The following is a 12,587-nucleotide window of genomic DNA, read 5'->3' as shown; positions in this document are numbered from 1 at the left end:
CTACCTGATGGCAAAAAGAAACTACTAGTTGCATCGTGATCGTTACAAACAAAGGAGAAAGAGAGGCTCTTATGGTTCTTCCATGAACTAAAAGTGCCTATAGGATACTCATCAAATATAAGGAGGATGGCGAATGTGAAAGATTTGAAATTCAACATGAGCTACTTGAGGGCCCACGATTGCCATGTTATCATGACGCAACTCCTTCCTATTACAATCAGGGGTGTTTTTCCGGTGAAGGTACGGGAGCCGATCATCAAATTCTACTCATTCTTCAATGCGATCTCACACAAGGTCATAAACCCGATGGAGCTTAAATTGCTACAAGATGATCTGATCCACACATTGACTTGGCTCAAGATGCATTTGCCACCAACATTTTTTGATATGTCCATGCATCTCGTTGTTCACCTTGTTCGCCAGATACAACAGCTAGGCCCCATTTTCTTGCACTAGATGTTTCCTTTTGAGCAGTTGATGAGTGTTCTTATGAAGTATGTTCGAAGCAGATATAGGCCTGAAGGGTGCATGGTAGAAGGATGGTCAACAGAGGAAGCACTAGAGTTCTGCATTCAATATTTGGGTCACACTAGGCTCAGCGTTCCTATGTCATGACATGAGGGAAGGCTACAAGGAAAGAGGATTATCGGGGAGAAGCATGTCTGTGCTTGTGAGTTTAGTGTTCTAATGCAAGCTCATTTCATAGTCCTACAACAAGCACATGTAGTTTCACCCTATGTCAAAAAGCACAAGGAAGAATTAGCTGTAGCTAACATTTCTAGGTCCTAGGCGTGGATCGACAAGCAACATAGAGAAAATTTTCCTGCATGGCTATAACAACATCTGCTAGAGGTTTAGATTCAGTGACCCTGACCTTGATGCATTGGCCATGGGACCGTACGATTCAGTGGTGATGTACCAAGGTTATGACATAAATGCGTACGCATTTTACACTAGAAAACAGACAAAAAGAGTGCGAACCAAAACAACGGTGTCCGGATCGATGCTTGTTATGAACAAAATAAGCAAATGGACACATATTGTGGTATCATAGAAGAAATATGGGTGCTATAGTATGGAAATTAAAGGTCCCACTTTTTCGGTGCAAGTGGGTTAGACCCAGAGCGGTATCCATGAACAAGGATGGTGTTACTACCATTGATCTCAACAGCATGGGTTACAGAGAAGAACCTTTTGTATGGGCAAAAGAAGTAGTCCAAGTATTATATGCACCAGACCTAGAAAAATAATGAGGGAAGACATATCGTTCTTCAAGGTAAACGGAAGATCATTGGTGTCGACAATACAACTGAGGAAGAAGGGAATGTATATCTGGAAATGCCTATAGTGGGAGCAGATGTTGACCTACCTCTATTTGAAGAGCACGTGGAACCTGCATACGTGAGAGTGGATCATGATGAGGCTATAATCGTCGTGCCTTGAAATTATTTGTTGTACCTAAATTTCGTTGTTATTGACATTTTGTACTATGGTTATAACTGCCAACATAACAAATGGTACCATCATACTACGATGATAATACAATTTTCTTCATGTTATGACAACACCAGTGTATGATCCGGTGTTCCTGTACAACTATACCCTGGCTCAAATCTATTTCGTCCATTGTTCCTCGATTCATCTCAGCCATCAGTTTGTACCCAACTGCCCAACCCTAAAAGGATAGTCTACTTACATCTCACCATCCACCGCCAACCTCGAACTCCAAGGGAACAAACCTAATTCTGATCCGACTGACGGCGGACCTGACGTTTCGAGTCCACCGATCTATAATCAGAGTCAGGAACCCCGGGTTCCTAGCTAGGGAAACCCTATATCACGGTAGTTGTTGCCGCATCGGCGCATCGAGTGCTGCTGCCTTACCTCCATGTCACTGTGTGTACATATGCCCCCTTCTGCTGTCCCCTTGACCTCCTGATCAAGGCACATCTATGTGAGGTTGTTGTAGGTAACGTCCGATCCTTGCCCTTGCCCACAACTGTATCTTGAAATAAAAAAGTTTGTAAATTGTGCGCTCCATGTATCTTTAGTACTTTAGGATTATTCATCACTATGGTTAGGGGAGGACCCGCGCATGCATCAGGCAAGGAGAGGGAGTCACGGACATCGTCACCGCGGGCAAAGAAAGTCTATGAGTCCCTTGTATCCATTCAAAAAATATAACCAAGCCCTTGAGAAGGTCAGCAAGGGTTCAATTACAAGGAGGCCTAGGAGCAGTTGACATTGAGAATGGAGGGCATACCACCCACCATCGTAGTTCACGACGCTGTGTCTAAAGTTGCCATGTTCATTCAGCTTCGACAAGGTTGGATGATAGGTGTAACACCCTCGGTGTTACACTGTACAACCGTTTGCTAAAACGCTGCATGAGCATCATATTTGTGTGTAAATGTGTGTAATATAGGTTGTAAAGCAATGTACGTAACTTGAAACGTTCATCGGAAACACGAAATGAATGTTACATTTCATGACGCGTTATATCACTTAGGGTTCTAGACAAATTTTTATTGAACAAAAATGCTATAGAATGCATGTACGAAACTTTAATAAAGTTTGTAGTACAAACTTTGTAGGTGGCGGTGAAATACTTGCAGTCGAGAACGGAATTCTCTAGCTAGCATGGTTGGTAGCTTGGAAATCAAATTTGACGCGAATCCAATCGAGACTTGGTCGAATTTCCTAAGTCGGTAAACGCTTTGACGAAGTTACGTTTGACAATTTTTGTAGGAGATTTGGGTTAAGTAATGGTGTGGTACTAGGGCTTGTTTTAGTAGTTTAACATACCCTCTTGAGTATAGAAAAACTGGTTGGGCATTTGAATCATCGAGTTTGTTTTTTTGGAACGCTACCGTCGGTTTCGACGTTGAGGCGTGGTCACTGTGATCGGCACTCAGTGCTGCCACACCGACCGCCCAACGTGCATGTGCACGCATGCCTACACATGTGCCACCATACTAGCCACTACCACCTGCTGCTGTGCCAAGCACATGCACTCGGGACGCTGGGGCCGGCGGGCCAAACCGCTCTGCTCCGCCGCTACCGTCTGCCTCGCTGGGTCCCCCACATGCGCTCTCCCCACCAATGTCGTGCCCACCTAAGCTGCTTTGCCACAATACTGGCCGGTCCACTGCCATTGTCGCTGGCACGCGCACGTGCCTCTACACCACGTGGTCATCTCACGTGCGCTCACAACACTGCGTCGCATCATCGCTGCCTCTACAGCGTGCGCCTGCTACGCCATCACGTGGCGTGGCCATCGTTGTCTTGCGGGTCAAGGCACTGTGGTCGCACGTTGTGGTGCTGGTCTCGTACGTGCATGTGGAGCCGTCTTCTATCGCTGTCGTCCTCTCCCAATTAGTGATTGTGCCACATCAAGCTCCTATCATGTCGCCTTGAATGGCATCGTGCCAGATGGCCGAGCCGCACCAAGGCAAAACCCACAGAGCCTGGCCCTATCCTCGTAATTACGCGCGTCTAGAGCTTGATTTGGAGTCTAGCGTCGTGCCAAGCTTGCTACTGTTGCGACCGTATGATGTCGGGGCGTCAATTTGAGTTTTCCCCATCGCCGGCCACCATAAGACCGAGCTGAGTCGTCCATCTAATTAGCCTTGCATAGTCCACCTCCTTCTAATTAACTGCACACCCAACTAGCTCTGGTAGTTAGCTCACGTTTGGAGTCGACCCGATGAGCTTTTGTCCTCTAGTGAGGTAATGCGGGGCATTTTCCTCACGACGGCTACCATGACCGTCGAGATGGGTGCTCGGCCATGGCATCGCTCTATGCTCCATTGTTTCAATTGAGCGGTGCTTCTGCATCGTGTTGACTTGGTTGCCTTGCCCATATAGCAGTTTCATCAGCGGAGCAGCAGGTCACCGGGACGCCGTCGCCACGCTTGCCGTGAACCAGAGCAACCCTGTGCTCATGGCCAACCACCCTACCGAGCCTCGTGACTTCATCCAAGCCGTCCTTCACGCATCTGGTGAGGCACCTTCACTCCTAGGGTAGCGGTAGAGGCGTTGGGCTAGGTTAATTCACCGGCGCTGGTGTCACCGCGGCCAAACCCCACCATGGTGCATGGCCACGCCTCTGTGCAGCACCAATCATGGTGTTTATTACCTCTATCGAATGTGCTTGTAATGAGGAGTGTTGTGGTGGTGAGGATTGCTGCCGAGGAGGTCCGTATGCTCATGTCATCTGTTACCTGTTAGCTAAGACTATAGGTTTCCCAGAACATGAGACAGTACTGAGAGAATCAAAGAGTATGTTCCCTGAGTATAAACCTCCTGGTCTGACTGATAGACATAGAGGAGGGCATACTTTGAGGGCACTGTATGACCACATGACACCAGCTGATATAGCCAACAATGAGGAAGCTGACCTAGCTTTGTGAGAGGAAGAGGCACGTTCTGGGCTTTAGGGTTTAGTTGGTGATGCACTACTGGGTAGCGACAGTGATGATGAGGATTATACATTGAGGGATGATACTGCGGGATCTAGTTTCAGGCCACCGACCGCGCCAAACACAGCACATGCACAATTTGAGCTTATGCAATCCCTACAATCAGAACTAATTCATATGAGAAAGTCACATGAAGACAGGTTTGATGTTGTGATGAGGAAATCGTAGAAGCACGATGAGGCGCTGGCTTCATTATTTTTAGGCCAGCAGACATTGCTTGAGCAGATGAGGGAGGACAAAGCGCACGATGACTATTAGTTTGCATACATTTTCAACAAGACTGGTATGCTGCCGCCTGTGCCTATGCCACCTAGTACTTAGCCTTTGTCACATTTTTCTCGTCCTATGCTTTGCGACAATCATTCGCAGAAATCATTAGGTGAGATGTATATAGAAAGGCTGTTGCACCAGGAGACATATGTTGGCAATAAAGAAGTTCAGGAGAATGGCGAAGTAGCACAAACAGAGGGGAGTCTAGTTCCAATGGTGGAGCCCAATACGACTGCTGTCGCGAACAAAGAAGTTGACCCGAATACTGAAGTACCACATACACAAGGGACTCATGCACCAGCGATGAAGCCCAATACGTCTGAAGTTGAGAGCAAACAAGTTCAAGTGAACAGTGAAGTACCACATACAGAGGTGAGTGAAGATCTGGCGATGACGCCCAATACAACTGTTGTTGAACCAAATGGTGAATAGGTGAGTGAAGCTAGCAAGGTCTGCCAGTTTGAAGATTCTAATTTTTCTGATCGGCATTTTGTTTTATTATATTCTCAGTTTTTGTGACGGACTACGTAAATTGTATGTGAGTTTGTTAATTCATTTCTAGTTTTGAGACGTGTTGTTCTGAGATTGTCAGTTGTAGTATAAGTGCTTTGTTTGTAATGAATTTTAATAAGATTTGCATATATTCCTAAACAATATCTGTTATGAATCTAATTAAAGATTTGTCAGCCCTTTGGTATGGTTCGAATGTGCAGACTATTTGTGAACTTTTATTCATATTAGGCCTTGTTCGTTTCGCTGAAATTTGGCTTATGCTGATTTGTTGTAAGAGAAAAATATTGTTCGTTCGCTGAAAAGTACTGTTGAAGTAGTTTGACATGACCCGTCGAAGATTATTTTATTCATATTTATCACTGTTCCATGGATCCAAAGCCCAAGGCTTTCCCCGAGGAGACGTGTGTCCTGGTGCGAGAAGGGGAAAAGCCCCAATCTCAATTCGACCGCATTGCTTCAAGCATTTACTGACCATCATTTCACCTAGTGTTGGGAACTGCCGCTACATGACTCTCACTGAGTAGTCGCATCCCACTCAGTCCTCAGTCAACTCTTCTCATGGACTCCAATGAGCTCACCGACGACAACTTTCAGCATATGGCGGCACTAGAGTACAACTACGGTGATGCCAATGGTAGTAGTGACTATGCGGTGCTGGCACTGTTGGGACCAGAGGCTATCTCTGGCGTTGTGCTAGCCACAGGTATGGATTACAATCAACCCATCAAATTTGTTTTAGGGGCATTATGGATTTGTTGTCCTTCTTGGAGTCATCTTCCGGCCATTGGAGAACACTTACCTCGGTGGAAGGCACTTTGACACCGTCCCTTTTCAAGAATATAGCAATGCGGCAAATGATGAAATGCTAGGGATACAAGGGTGGCCATGGCCTAGGAAGGCACCATCAAGGAGATGTCAACTGCATCGAGGAACGACTGCGCCACCGGTGCATGGGTTTGGGCACCGACCGCGTCGACAGATCCATCGGTACAGCCAACAAACCTATGTCATCGTCTAGCATGGCAACCTGGCCATCCTATTGAGGGAAGGAGTTCTTGGAATCCTCCTGATGCCGGTGAGGTCATCAAATCCTGAAGGCGGTAGAAGAACAGTCAGGCCAAGGGGAACTTAGATGAGCTTATCAGGCGGTACACAGATTTGAAGACTAAGAATCTCAGTGACTACATGAATCGCTCCCTCGTGAACAAAGCACGCGAGGAGTTGGTCCCGATGCTGCAAGAGATGTTCACTGAGTTGTGGGAACCGCTCGAGCACCCAAAGTGGTGGATGGAGGTGGTACCAAGCCGAAGGAAATACTCTTGGACGATGGGTCTTCCTCGTCGCTGTACGTCATGTTGCTAACGGAGTTGGTGGTCGGCCCCAATCTACCAGAGGTTAGGAGGTCGTGGACAATCGACAACCCACGACAAGATGAACTAGTAATGTTCTTGCTGAGGCTACTATCGCAGCTCTCACCCATGTAGTTGTTCCTAGAGGATGTGGTGAAGCTAGAGCTATCCAAGTCCACCGAGAGGTTCGATGTGGTGTGAGAAGCAGAACCAAGATGGGTATGGCTGTGTTCATGGATGTCCATAATACGGCGGCAGCTCCTCGAGCCATTGGTACACATGGTGCCGAAATCCCTCGAGAACCTCTTGACCAAGTCTACTGGTGAAGGCACCTACAAAATTTATGACATGGTAGTTCCATGGAAGAACGCTGCTTGGGATGACGTTTGGAGTGAGTTTGTCCAGCGGGTCATCATGCCGTACGTGACATGCAGACTAAGGGAGGTCCATGAGAAGCTAGTGTCAAGAATGGCACTTGTGGCAGCGCGTCTTGATGGTCTAATGAGATGGGGCACTGAGCTATCGCTAGACACCATAGTTCACCTTCTTTAGGAGTCCTACGCAAACAATTGGCAGGGTGCCCTGTGCAGGTGGCTCTTCTCGGATGACTACGACAACAATATGGTCTTAAGCTATGAGCACACGTTTGGTCCATTGGATTGGTGGAAGGAGTTCATCCACAAGCTCATTGTACCGTACTTGGCATCCCAGTTCCGGAGCATGGTCGTCATCCCGTCATATCTGGAATACGATGTGTTCCATGGGCTAATCACCAGGTGGACGCCTATTTTGTCCTTGTAGTCATTGAACCAGGCCCTGAGTGACTTCATGAAGAATTGTGTTGATGGCTATACCACTGGTTGATGCACGACTAGCCCGACGAAAGAGGAGGCCATCGCCTAGCATAGGGAATGGATGCAGCTCCTGTCACTGAGGACGTGGTTGGCATTCGACACTACTGCCATGAACTCGGTCATCCAAGTGATCCAAGAAACATACCAGTGACCACACTTCAATCAGTCGCTACTAAGTTATGTTGTAAATGTACATGTTAATGTAGGCATTACTGTTGTTTTACTGTGTACGCCGATCTGGACAAATGTGCATCCAACTTAAGCAGCCGCACCTCCTGACTTTGTCTGCCTTAATGATGAGTATGTTTCGATGCATCACTATTTTCTTCTCTCTGTGATACGATGGTTGCATAGTTATCGAACTATGCAGTTAATGCTAGTTTACAATGGCAAACAGTGTCACAAAAGTCAACATGCGAAGAGTGTTGTGGACTACGTGAAAGCTCCAATGGTCATAGGATCCCTTTTCTAGGGTTGGCCCCTGTGTTATCTCCACGTGATCCATTCTTATCCCTTTCCACACTCCGTCCTCCTGTGGTGGCGGCGCCCAGCCAAAACACAGTTTCCCTCCCCTTTCCCTTACCACCGCAAGTAGTCAGTGGTGGCCACTCATAGTTGGAGTGTTGGCATCGCCATCGAGGACCACAAAACAGTTTCATACCTCCATGGCCTACCGCATCTATCACCCATGCAGCCGCAGTAGCGCCGTCGAAATGGATGCAAACACATCATCGACCCACCCTAGCGAGCAAGGTGTACATGCTTCTATATTTCGATTCTATGCTTCTAATTCGATATTTATGAATGCGGATTATTTGAGTTAGAAATGAGATTCAATAGTTTCCAGTCCTTTGTTCTTACTTTGGATTAGGGTTTTTTATTTTGTTTTGTTTTGTTTTGTTTTTTTAGCTATCAAGTGGTTTAGATTAGTTGATAGATTGTTATAGCTTTTTTTTGCTTTAGTCGTTGTCTTTACGATGGATGATTGTTAGATGTGTTTTCTGGTCTCAATTGAAAGCTGGTAACCCCACCTCTGGATCTTAGGCTTCGTTGAGCTTTCAATAAATCCAGGTGAATGCCTTTGATCCAAAATGAACCAAAACAATAGTTTTCTGGGATTCCATTTAGCGCACATTATTAGCCTGCACTGACAATGTACGTCTATGAATTGGTATCTGCAGCACCAATGGTATTGACACGGTACCGAACATCATTACTGCAGGGCTCCAGAGCAGAATCTGCAGATTGAAGTTGAAGGTGGAGACGACGACATTTGCCCAGTTTCACCTTCGACGTATCTAAACCTCAAAGGAAATAGGGAGGATAATTACTCATGACTCATTACATTATTGATATACATAACGGCTACCACCAATAATTGCAACGTTGCGGTCAATGTGTAGGATACTAGCGCACAAGGAACCTATAGCAAACATAGCAGTTCAATACAGGACCAAGCGACATGGCAACAAGCTACGCACTTACTGACTTGTCATCAACCACTTCACTTACATTAGATAACCCAAGGAACCAGACATGGTGATAGCGCCGTACCACAGCACCTAGGGTGCAATTGTGAGAAAACATGTCCCAATCAAATTCAGGTACTGAAAGAAGAGGAAAGGTCAAGAGGATTGGTGTGTTACTAACGAAATCAAGAAGAAATGTTGGGATCAAATGGTGAATTTGTTTGAATTAAACTTTCACCCCACCGATACATAAATTGTTAAGAAACAGGCATTGCACTACATGGGAAAATGGAGGTATTTCAAGTATGAGTTGTACAAAGAACATGTGTTAAAGGGAACGAAGCCAGATTGGCAAAAAGGTGAGCACCCTACTCAACAAGCATATTGGGAAGCTTTTGTCAGTTGGAAGAACTCAAAGGAAGCTCATAAAATTAGCAAAGTAAATACCCTCACTCTCGTAGAAATGATAACCCCCACCGCACCGGCTCTTGGGGGTACACGAAGAAAGTTCCTGGGTGGGAGAAGTTACGAGAGCTATTCCAAAAAGGTGTTACACCGCAGACTAAAGGTTGGGATGCCCGCTCATTGAGGTATCTTCTTGCAAGAAAGATGACCTACAATGATGACGGCTCCCTAAGTTTTCCAAACGATGTAGTCCGGGAACTCGCTGAAAGGATACAAGCACTATAGGCTCAAGTGGCAAATGGTACTTTCTTTCCTGACAGGGAGGATGACGTCCTGAGTCGGGCACTAGGGACAAAAGAGCATCCTGGCCGGGCATGAGGTTAGGACTGGTTCCATGGTAGATTGCCTTCAAAAATGACCAATCCACGTATAGAAGTCGTGGGAGGCATAATGCCAGAAAAATTGTGAATGTGCGTGAAGAATTGTTAGCTATGTTCGAGGCCAAATGGAAAGAAAAGGAGGCGGCATTGACCACCACATACCAGGCTCAAAGAGAAGCAGAACTAGTTTCCTATGGAAACTTTATCTCAGAACGGGTACACAACAGCTGCGGAAGCACACAACTTCCACAAGTAGATGCAGATTCCACCTTCGACGTGGATCATATCAGCGAACCTACATATAGCATGCTCTACATGGAGTCACAAGGATGCAAGGCCCTATTTAGGCACAATGTGGCTACCAGTCCGGTTCATCTAGGGAATATGATAAATGGACGCTGTTGCCTTCAGGCTATGCACCAGTTATCCTAGATACATTGGCCAAAGAAAAGTATGACAAGTTGAGTTGGAAATGACCATGGACAATGATAGGTCAACGCTAGCGGCCAACATGGGGTCCTTGGTGTAGAAGCGTAACATAGTCCTTATTGCCACAATGTAGAATTGCAGTTCTGACGAAGATGTTGAACTTACCAATCTAAGGCCTACACCTGCACTGCCACTAATTTCTAAAACTAGGGAGCGACCCCATAATATTCGGAAGATTAGTGCATCGAACAAGGAAACTACCATATATAGCAATCAAAAGAACTTGCATTGTCCCTCCAAAAAACAACAGAGATGGAGCAAACAGGCACAAAACAAAACCAATCCTAGAAAACAACAGAGATAGAGCAGACAGGCACAAAACAAAACCAGCAGTGGCAGTTTAAGTTAGCTCAATCTCTAGTGCATCTGAATCGGGTCAACCAATTGTCGACAAAAATGCAAGCTCTGAATGAGTGGTACTTAAACCAAAAGGGGTTTCAGATTGGTGCAAGATACCAGGACAAACATTTCTATCATGGAGAGGACGAGGTACTGTGGGTGAAGTTCAAGAAATTGTTTGACTTTTACAATGTTTTCCCCTGGATGTCCAAATCTTGTCCTTGTGGATCATGTATGTGAGCTTTTGCCCCATGTGTGTACATTTAATTAAATCATTGTATCTTTCAAATTTAACTTTTTTATCTGTAGGATGGAGGCAAATATATGCATGGACGAAAATATTGCAATAGGCTTCTTCAACCTGGTGACCTTTAACTCCAGCACAGTGGACTTCACAACGACGACGGAGGCTATGTGCGACTCCATTCTGGCCTAGGATGATAAATCACTAATTCTCTAGCCATACAACGACGGGTAAACGAGTAATTCATTTACGTAATTATGTGTACCAGGTGGGACTCTAATCTGCATCTAATTTTCTTTATTGCAGTGAACATACTTGCCTTGTTGCTATAGACCTGCTCCATTCCAAGCTCTTCGTGTATGATATAAGGAGGGGAATGAAGCATATAAAACCCTTCAAAAAAATGATGAATAAGTACAACTCACATTCCATGCATTTTTCAATGTAGTTTCGTAGATCTCATTATTTATATGTGTAACAATTTTTTTGTTAGTCACAATGATCTTTCTACAGGATGATGACAGGGCTTACAGCAAGTACAAAAAAGAGCCAATTCTATGGTCTTTCCTGGAATGATGGGTTCAGAGTAATGGAGGTCGATACGATCGCAAAGCAACGTCCTAGTGGCAGAGATATTAGTGCGTTCTATGTAATGCATTACATGAGTGGGATCATCAAAGCCACGAAACACAAATAGGTTATTATTATACTAACACACAAATATCTACTGATTAAATTGAACAATGCAATCCATGTTACATTACTACAACGCTGCCTTCTTGTAGTCTGTGCTGCTGTCGGTTACAAAGGGAGCTGACCACTCGAGACATATCGACGCTTCAAGAATGCCTAGCTACTTTTATCCTCGATGAGGCCATACATGGAGACCACAACGGTGTGTTAATTATCATGTATGGTTTTTAATTATCAACAACAGTTTAAATCTTGCATCTCTGTATCCTAGCTACTATTGTCAGTGTATCATCTATTGTCAAAAATACTCTTGTATGTGAACGTATTGTATGGATTTGACAAATATATCTACATGTTGTGTCATGTAGCTATTATGGTCCATCTTAATCAAAAAATATTGTCAATACCGAATACAGTACCAATACCGGATACAATACAAGGAGACTGTGGTAATACCATTCAAACAAACGGGTAATACATCAGAGCAACGATGATGATGTCCTCCATACATGCGGGTCGTGGTACAATGCGACGGAAACAACGACCTGATTACAGACGGATCATAAGCCAACATGACGGTGTGAGTGTACACCCACACAGATTGGTCATGCTCCAATGTGACAGAAACAAGGATCTGATCATGGACGGATCATAAGTTAATACGGCGGTGTTAGTGTATACCCACACAGCCGGTTCGTGCTCTAATGCGACGGAAGTAAGGACCTTATCACGGATGGATCATAAGCCAATACGGCGGTGTGAGTGTACACCGCAGACGATCTCAAATAGCGACGCTGAGGGCTATGACCATGACTGCCGACAGCTTACCGCCGAGGTCGAAATGCGGCTGCGATGGGGTTACGACGTGGCTGTGAAAGGTCTGAGTGTAGTAGTGAGAGAGTGCGGCTGGGGGAGAGAGTGGATTTTGGGTTTCATTTCATTATATAGTGTGACCTGATTTCTAGGCTGAAGCAACGGGCTTCCTGGCGGGCTTGGCCATATTAACTGAGACGGGCCTTATAAGACCTGACTCCATTAATATATTTTATAACCATCACCGTAAATCAATTTTATAAGGCGGTTGACTGTGACCGCCTTTGT

Source organism: Miscanthus floridulus, chromosome 8, assembly GCF_019320115.1.
Source record: "Miscanthus floridulus cultivar M001 chromosome 8, ASM1932011v1, whole genome shotgun sequence".
Taxonomy (NCBI): domain Eukaryota; kingdom Viridiplantae; phylum Streptophyta; class Magnoliopsida; order Poales; family Poaceae; genus Miscanthus; species Miscanthus floridulus.
This window is presented reverse-complemented; position numbering follows the sequence as displayed.